This window comes from Neofelis nebulosa, chromosome 8, assembly GCF_028018385.1.
Source record: "Neofelis nebulosa isolate mNeoNeb1 chromosome 8, mNeoNeb1.pri, whole genome shotgun sequence".
Lineage (NCBI taxonomy): Eukaryota > Metazoa > Chordata > Mammalia > Carnivora > Felidae > Neofelis > Neofelis nebulosa.
In genome coordinates, this window is record NC_080789.1 from 51,569,353 (window position 1) to 51,578,554 (window position 9,202).

The window sequence follows — 9,202 nt, forward strand, 5'->3', positions numbered from 1 at the left end:
CACAATTTGCTATAATGTAGTATCTGTCACAGACTGACTTCATTTGTCCCCAGGAAAGTGACTGGATCGTCACATCACACCCTCCAAGTTAAAACTGCTCACGTTTCTTGGTTCTGACCCAGGGCCAATGAAGCCTTCCTTTCCAACAATGTCAGCTGTGAGTTTGAGGTATCACTCGGCCTTTTCTCAGGAATTCTCATTTCATGTCTCTCAGGGGCCAAAGCAAGGCTTCATATGAGTTGCTATTTAGGTTCTAGTCCCCAGGCATGTCCTTCTTCTCGCCTCATTTTTCTTCCTTTTGGACTGCAGTGCGATCGATCTACCCTGACTCTGATCGGACGGGCCTGCTCTATTTTTAGTCTGGCGAAATAATTTATCTTGCTTCCCAATAGCATCGGTGCCTTCAAATCCAAAGGCCAAGAGTGTGCCTTTCCCATTTTCTGCCTTTGAAGCTTCTGAGAGCTGTGTTCTTCGGTCAATTCTTCCTCATTCTGCATGACCAAGTGCTCATTGTGGTAAGCCTGGCTTTCTGCTTTTCCTCAGGCCTCACTTTCCCTGCTCTCTCTCCCATGGTCAAAGGTTAATCCCCAGCTCTCTGGGAAAGAAAAAGACCATCTTTACCCGCTCACCACACCGTTAAGGTTGAGAGCAGAAGGGGGCCAGATCCTATCTCCAAGGAAGGGGAGAAAAAGGATTCTTACAGTAGTCTGCTTGGGCTACAATACAAAGTACCACAGACTGGGAGGCTTAAGCAACAAAGATTTTATTGTCTCATAATTTGGGGGGCCGGACATCCAAGACCAGGGTGTTGCCAAGGTTAGTTCCTTCTGAGGGCCATGAGGGAAGGATCCGCTCCAGGCCTCTCTCTCTCTGGCTTGTAGCTGAACATCTTCCCTCGGTGTCTGTTCACATGATCTTCTCTCTCTGTGCATCTCTATCTCCGAATGTCCTCTTCTTGTAAGGGGACCAGTCATACTGGATGAGGGCCTACCTTAATGACTTCACTCTAACTTGATTACCCCCATTAAGACCAAATACAGTCACATTCTGAGGTACTTGAGGGTTAGGAATTCAACCTATGAATTTTGGGAGGAGACACAAGTCAGCCTAGAGTAGATACCACTTGATTATGAAAGCTGGATCTAGAGTCAGGCTGAGCCCAGTCGAGTACCAGGAACGCCTCCATAGTACACATCTCGCGTCCTTGCTGCTGCACCACGGTGGCCTCTCGAACTAACTTGCTTCTACGACAGTTGTCTTCCAACAGGGACGAGTTCATGACATTTGTGCTTCTTTCAATTTGGCGACGTGGAATATGTCTCAAATCTGTGGCGGATAATTACTGCTACTTTACAGCTGTTGTAAAAGGCAGTGAAGGCGGGCGGGGGGGGTGAAGCCCATCAAATTATATGATGTTAAATCTCTTACGGGCTCCTGTTCTTCCTTTTTATTTATCGCTTGGGTCATACTGAAGATAGGACGTGAGAGGGTGAGATATCTTCTGCCAGAATTCCAATATCCTTCTTTCATGAAGTCTTTCTTGTCCATCTCCAACCCCCCCCCCCCAACCCTGGTAAAGTAAAACACTTCCTCCTGTGACCGCTTACATTCCTAGATTTGAATATTAACCATATTATTCTGATTGTTTGTGTACATATCTATCAATGCACCCCAACTCGCCAGCCCATCAATGAGAGTATCTAGTCCATTCAGGCTGCTATAACAAAAGTCCGCACACCAGGTGGCTTATAAACAACAGAAATTTATTTCTTGCAGTTCTAGAGGTTGAGAAGTCCAAGATCACGATGTCAGCACATTCTGTGTCTGGTAAGGACCCACTTCCTGGTTCACAGGCGGCCATCTTGTGACTGTGTCCTCACATGGCAGAAGGAGCAAGGCAGCTTTCTAAGGTCTCTTTTTTTTTTTTTTTTTTTCAACGTTTTTTATTTATTTTTGGGACAGAGAGAGACAGAGCATGAACGGGGGAGGGGCAGAGAGAGAGGGAGACACAGAATCGGAAACAGGCTCCAGGCTCCGAGCCATCGGCCCAGAGCCTGACGCGGGGCTCGAACTCACGGACCGCGAGATCGTGACCTGGCTGAAGTCGGACGCTTAACCGACTGCGCCACCCAGGCGCCCCTCTAAGGTCTCTTTTATAAGCGAATTAATTCCTGTCATGAGGGCTCCACCCTCCACATACCATTGTTACGGAAAACGCATCTGGATCACCCGGCAGAAGAACCAAGCGGCACTCAGAGATCTTGGAAGGAAGGAGGTTTATTTTACACCGGTGGGCCCAGAGGAGATCATTCTCCAGAGATCTGAGCCCAGAGCGGCAACGGAGGGGACAATTTATAGTCTGTTACTTCCGCCTCCCTCACTAATAGTAATTTGGCACCTGCGGCAGGGGGGTAGGAAGGAAATCCCGGAAGGGGAGCCTTCTGGCAAGGACTGGAATTCCCTCATCAGTCCTGTCGGTCATCTAATAACAGATTTTTCCCTAACACCATCACATCAGGGGTTAGATTTCAACATAGAAACTTGGGAGGGCGAATGGGGCATAAACAAACATTCAATCTATAACATCTCTGTCTCCTCAGCATCACTCACGGCATACCTAGTCAATGTTTTTATTCAAGGTTGAGTGACTAAGTAAAAGAGCTAGCACGCGTCTGTACATCAGAAAAGTTGCTGATACTATACAACATAGAATAATAGCCCACTTAGTATATGCGTCAGGTCAGGTCCCCCAAAGCAGACACCAAAAGAGGGATTTAGACACATAGCGAATGACTGCTGTTATTTGAGGGGAATTGTCTGTAGGAGAAAATGGGCTGTGGGGTAGGGGGTGGTAAGCAGACAAGGCAGGGAGAGAGCCTTCAGACCCAGTGTGGTTCTGACCCCCGTCGAGGAGATGGGGTAGGAGAGTCTCGGGCACCAGTTCAGTTCCCAGAAACGGATCCACGCTAAACTCCTGGGGGTGTCCTTGAGCGGAAGTTGCCAACAGAGAAGTCCCAGGTCTTCTCGAGAATGAGCACACGTGGGCATCCCTGCCTCTTCTGCATCAACGACTTAGAGCGGCCAGCAGGAAGTGTGGCCTTGGGGCGAGCACGGTGCAAACTTGAATTTAGAGCACAGCGGCTGGGGCCATGTATTGTGCACACACGCTATTTACTTACTTCATTACTTATTTATTTTAGGACCACCTTCCTCCAATTCCTCTGCCCTCCAACTCCTGCCTCTGGTAGCCACAAATCCAATCTCTGTACATAGTTTTTTTTAATTTTGCGTATTTTATAACGTTTTGACATTTAAAAAAAACCTTTTCTGGCTGGAGAGGGACTGCTCCTGCAGGGGCTGGCCAGTTCTGGGATAACAAAGACCTCAGCCAGGAGCATGCCTCCGATGTGCAAGCTAACCAATCCAGAGCACGAAGCTCTTTCTCTGGCCTGAACGGCCCAGGAGGCAATAATCCCCTGCCTTAATTATGCCAGGACCAGGTCGGAGGCAATTAGAGCCCACGCTACGGCCCAGAATCCACCGAAATTATTCTTACTCGTCAAAATCCTAAACTGTTTCCTCTGCCCTGCCTTGCTTGCAGAAACTCCAACGAAGGTCATGGTGTAGGCTTTCCTGTCTTCTGTCACTTGACCAGAACCGGGGTCTTCCCCCACCCCCCACCCCCCACCGTGGCCTTGCATGCCCTACGGTAACCTCCTGTCTAGGTCCCGTGAGTATAACACACTGTTTTCTTGTGTCTCCCCTGGGGTCCCTTTTGTGGAGCACCTGACCGATCGTGACCTGCAAGAACATAGACCAGTCCCTCGGTCAAGTACTGTCACTGCAGCAGGAGGTCTGAGCGGCCCCATTGGTGGCAGCCGCAATATAGATCGATAATAATCATCAGCAGGTGTCAGCGTTGCGTTCCACGTGTCCTACGCTTCGTCTCCGTACTGCTATCAAGACTCTGAGGTGGCCTCAGCTAACATGAGGAAAGGGAGGCATTAGAATGTATCTCTTCCCCCTTTGGCGAGCTGGCCAGAACCCAGGTGGCACCCATGGGTCGCTCAGCGGTCCGACACCAAGAACAAAGAGGGGCGCTAACCATCTTGCGGCCAGGCCCTGGGGGCGACCACGGCAGCGGCCTGTGCCTCTGCCCACCTCTTGATGCTCAGAGCCCTTCGGTGGCTCAGCTGAGGCCTGAGGTCAGTGTAGACCCTTTTGTGTCCGACCCGAGTTTGTGCTTCCCTGGGCATGTGCCTGTTGGGGTCCGCCGACAGGGAGCGTGCGCGGCTGTCTGAGCGCTGTGTGACAGGAAGACGGCCGGCCCTGGGCCATGTGCTGCTGGCCGCGCAGTGTGGATGCTCTTTGTTAAGCTCCCAGGGTCTGGAAGGAAGCAGCTATGCTCTTGTTTAATTCCATATGAGCAGCTTTTTTATTTTTACAAATAGTCCTCTTGCTGTTAGGGAGTGAGTGAGCGACATAAATCATCATCATGTCTTTGGCAGCCGGGATTTCTCGGGCATGGTCCTCATTAAAGTCTTTAGTTGCAGGGTTCCTGGAGACCTTCCTTTGATACCTAAAAACATCAAACTGAAAAAGCCGTGGTGAGGAGGAGGAGGAGGAGAAGGAGGAGGAGGAGGAGGAGGAGGAGGAGGGGAGGGGGTGGGCGGGGAGGAGGGGAAGGGGCGGAAGCTCGCAAGGATCCCAGAATCACGGTTGGGAAAGGCAAGGCAAAGCTAGACTGGTTATTATTCACAGCTTAAAAAAACAAAAGAAGAAGCAGAAGAAAGAACTGCAGGAGCCGAGCAGCAGAAGCAGTGAGCCTTCCCTGCTGAACGGAATCCAACAAGCCCGTACAAAGAAGACGGAGCGACGCGCGCGGGAGGGGAAGCTTCTCGGAGGTGATTCACGGAAAGGGAAAGGCTCCCTGAGCCCCTTCCTCCGCAGACCTCAGCCCAGCAGGCTGTGGCAATCAAGGAACTCACCTTTTCCTAGGGCCCCGGTCTCCCTGCTGGGCGGGAATCCAATCCCCGGGCAAAGGTCACTGGGAATACCAACGTGCTGCTGGCGACGGCTGTTCATTCACAAAATGAGCTCCTTTGTGATAAAAGGAGGGAGCGCAGCCCCGGGGTTTGTGTGCATTCCAGGCTGGTGGAGGGAGCTGCCAACACGCTCGGTCAGTGGGAACCCAGCAGCACATGCATCTCAGTTTACACGATTGATGTGGCCTCGCAGGGCCTTGTATGTTGAATTCCTATAAATCAAGTCACATTTTAAATGCACTAGGGGAGCTGGCCATTTAAAGGAACCCTGCAGCGAATCTTTTGGGGAAGTGAAAAATCACGGCTGAATTGATCTCTTTTGGTAGGCAGTAACAAATATTTAGGAGCCCGTATCATGTGCCAGGCAAAATGCTAGGTGCCATGGGCGGTGTTTGACATGAGGTGTCGTCCCCCCAGCTCGAGGACAAGCCTTTGGGAGGGAGGTTTTTGGCTTTGGCGAAACCAGGACGAGCTGAGTACAGGAGTGGGAAGAGAGACTCCAGCTGGAGCCGCGCGTCCTGTCATTGCCACAGGACATGTACCAGCTGGTCTCCCTCAGAGTAGCCACAGGCAATATTTCTCATTCAGGAAGACAAGCGAGGCTCAGTGTCTTTTTAAGGCCCGAAGCAGGAGGCTAAGGGCAGGGGCTCTGGGAAAAGACCAGGGCCTTCTGCAACCTGAGTCAGGCTTTCAAATCAATACCCACGGTAGTGGCCATAATCTCTATCTCTGGTTCTCTCCGGAAGTCTCAAATGTCCAGTTTATTCATTCTAGGCTCTGGCATGCATAGTTTGGTGTTACACAGATTTGCATATCCCTAGAGTCAAATCCTATCCTGAAGACGTGTAAGTGCTAGCCTCTAGCACTTGAGAAACGTATTGCGCTTGAAAACAGATCCTAAAATAATCGAGGCTGTGGGGAAAACAAAACAAAATCAAACAACATTTGCGTGAATCCAGATTTAGCTGGCGGGCAAGAGCACAGACTCAAGTGTTAGCCCCAGTGGAATCCGGTTCTACCGTGTTGTTACATGACCTTGGGCAAGGTGTTTAATCAGCTTTGTGTGTTGGTTTGCTCACCTGTAAAACGGGCATAAATAATAGAATGTACCTCCTAGGCTATTTGTAAGGATTAAATCAAAAGTGATTTTACATCTGAAGGCTTAGAAGCATAACTAGAATATAGTACATACTCAGTAACATTAGTTATTATGATGTTGGAGTTCATTTAAAAAACAAAACCCTACGGGGCGCCTGGGTGGCTCAGTCAGTTAAGCGTCCGACTTCGGCTCAGGTCGTGATCTCGCGATCCGTGAGTTCGAGCCCCGCATCGGGCTCTGTGCTGACAGCTCAGAGCCTGGAGCCTGTTTCAGATTCTGTGTCTCCCTCTCTCTCTGCCCCTCCCCCACTCGTGCTCTGTCTCCCTCTGCCTCAGAAATAAATAAACATTAAAAAAAAATTTAAAAAAAGCAAAATCCTAGACATAGATTACATGGTTTAAGAAGTCCGCCGTCTGGTATTAGCTGGTTGTCACCTGGATGAAGCATCATAAAGAAGGGACTGTGCATACACTAAAGTCTTACCACCGTTGGAAGCATATTCAGTATCTCCAAGGGGAAAGGAACTCTAAGTAAGCCAGGGAATATCTTTGCAGATACTATTCAGAGAAGCAACTTTGGCATTCAGGATGGAAAACAGACCTTGTAAAGGAATCATTGGGTCCATCCCAATGATTTGTAGTGAGGACAAATAAAAAACTCAGATGAAGTCAGAGACTCAGCCGGGATATACATCTTCTTGGTTAAAAAAAAAAAAAAAAAAAAGACAAAAATTTAAGTCTCTGACCCTTCAAACCACCACGCGGGCTTCCCAGTAAGAAAGGGACTTTCTCTGCAGCTAGAATAACACATGATGTGCTTCATCAAACAAAGCAGATGGTTATCACCTTTCTTTCGGGAAGGAGCTGGGCCGGAGGAGGGGAACAATAATATATCTTGTCCAAATAGAGACGCAGATAGGTGACAGGTTTAGTAATAAAGTTCTTGTTTTTAGGGCTTGAAGTGTGTCCCAAAGTTCTAAGGAGATCTTTGAAGGCGATTGTGTCCTCATGTGACAAAAACTGTAGAGTACAAGATGTGTGGGGGCCTCGGACGCAGCATGGCCGTTTCCGATGCCCGGAGGACATTCGTCCTTGGACCAACCGGGATGACGCCCCCAGACCACCACACCCAGTGGGAGATCAGAGCACGGGTAAGAATTCCTCTATGAGGTGGACCCCTCCAATAGCATACCGGCCCTGCTGCTGTGAACCAGCATAGAGGCGGGATCCTTACCTCTCCCTTTGAGGCTCTTCCCTTTGAGGCTCTTCCCCCGAAGATTTAGTGGCAAGAAATCCATGTTGACCAAGCAGTTGCGGATTTACCACAGGCAAAAAGAATTCTTTTTACCTATATCAGTTCTGTTGGCTGCACATGCTTCCCAGATGCCGTCTTCTTCCATGTTCTTTATTAAAATGGAATGTACTGAGATAATGTCTCTTGGAAGCCTCTCAAGCTGAGCACAGATCCTAGGGAATTCCCAGAGACTTTCCCTGGCATCTGGGATAGAGTCCACACTGACGAGAGGAATCTCCTTCCCTAAGTCTTCTCAAACCTGTCTTCCCCAGCTCCGAAGCAGAGACTTGCACTTGCTCATAACCAATGACAAGGCCGTCTTTGTCCTGGGGCTCTTCTTCCAGATCCCAGCCCCCACTCCACTAGCCTATGAGACCCACGGTAAAAGCACCCCGGCTGCACGTGACCATGTTTCAAAGTTAAAGCCGCAGCGTCCCAGATACCCACTGATGTGAAGAGTAAACGAAAAGCTGTCTCAAGTCAAAATAGGAAAAAAATAAAATAAAATAAGGCTTAGACAACCTGGTCTCGAGGTGAGATGAAATCAGAATACAGATGACGGCATCCAGAGTGGGACGACAAAATGACGGTGCTATTCAAAAGTGTCAATGGTAAAACCTCAAAGGCAGTTGGAAATGCTGTGGAAAGCAAGCGAGACAGCCACAATCCTGCCCACCCCGTGAGGGCTGCTAGGAGGTGACCAGCAGAACAGCTGAGACAGAGAAATGGTAAACTGTATCGACCTCCCTCCGTCTGCAAGATGATCCAGGTGCAGAAGCTTGAGAAGGGAAAACAGGTGGAGAAAGATGGGCTGAGTCCGGGAGAGAGTTAGGCAGTGCAGTGAGGCTGTGAAATTCTTTGGGTTGATATCCAAAGAATAGAAATCATAGGCCAAGCCTGATGTCGCTCCGGCCCTTGGTACTAACAGGAAGCAGGAGAGAAAAACTCACCGAGTTTTGATCGAATTTTACATTGCATTCAAAGCTCTACATTCGCAGAGAACCAGACGGAGACTTGCACTGAAAGGCACATGGCAGGTCCCTGGGTTCTTGCCTGTGTTTTCGTCCTGCCCTCAGGGAAGGAGATAAGACCACTGGCCTGGTGATGGGACTCAGTGCCTCCTTCGAGAAGACAGTGACCCAGCTGGGAAAAACAAATGACAAGTCTCTCCAATCCTCAGAAGGAGCTTTGGTGCCAAATGGTGTGGGCTTCATGCAACGAAGAAATAGACGTGAGGACTTCCGGAAGCGTCTCTGGACTATAAGCGTATGAAAAGTAACGGTGGTGTCATTCTCGTTTTTGTACGCCCCTGCTGAAGCCCGCTTACCGTCGGTGCATCGTGAGGGGCTGTTGAATGAGGTAGCAGGACACTGCGTGCGTCTTTGAGACAGTCTGGGGGAGGTGGGGTCTGTCCTTGCACTGACTAGCCCATGGCCTTAGGCAAGCTCGTTTGGATCCCTGAGCCTCAACTGTCTCATCTGGAAAGTAACAACCACCCAGAGCGGCGAAGAGGCTGGCAGGGGAAGCCTCTCGTGGATCCAGCTGGCTGGCTGCCTGGCGCTCAGAAAACTCAAGGAGAGGCAGCCTTCCTCGTCCTTATTTTCATCATCGTCCTCCCCTTCTAGTTCTCACCCAAGTCTGTGAGCAATGCATGTCCAGGCAGTGACCGATATTTCTAGTCACCGAGGCAGCCAGGCCAATCTTCCACCTATCCCTTATGCAATAACTGCAATGATCATCAAGTTCCTCTGTCTCCCCCGCTGAG

General features: G+C 49.7%; 1 long non-coding RNA gene across 1 annotated transcript; it reads right to left on the reverse strand.

The window, feature by feature from the left end:
• Window positions 1–2,259: 2,259 nt before the first annotated feature.
• Window positions 2,260–8,413, reverse strand: LOC131519265 (uncharacterized). The gene is made up of 3 exons (XR_009265564.1): window positions 7,378–8,413; window positions 4,989–5,257; window positions 2,260–4,593 (listed from the first exon to the last, which is right to left on the reverse strand). It is a non-coding gene; the product is annotated as an uncharacterized LOC131519265 (long non-coding RNA).
• Window positions 8,414–9,202: the final 789 nt, after the last annotated feature.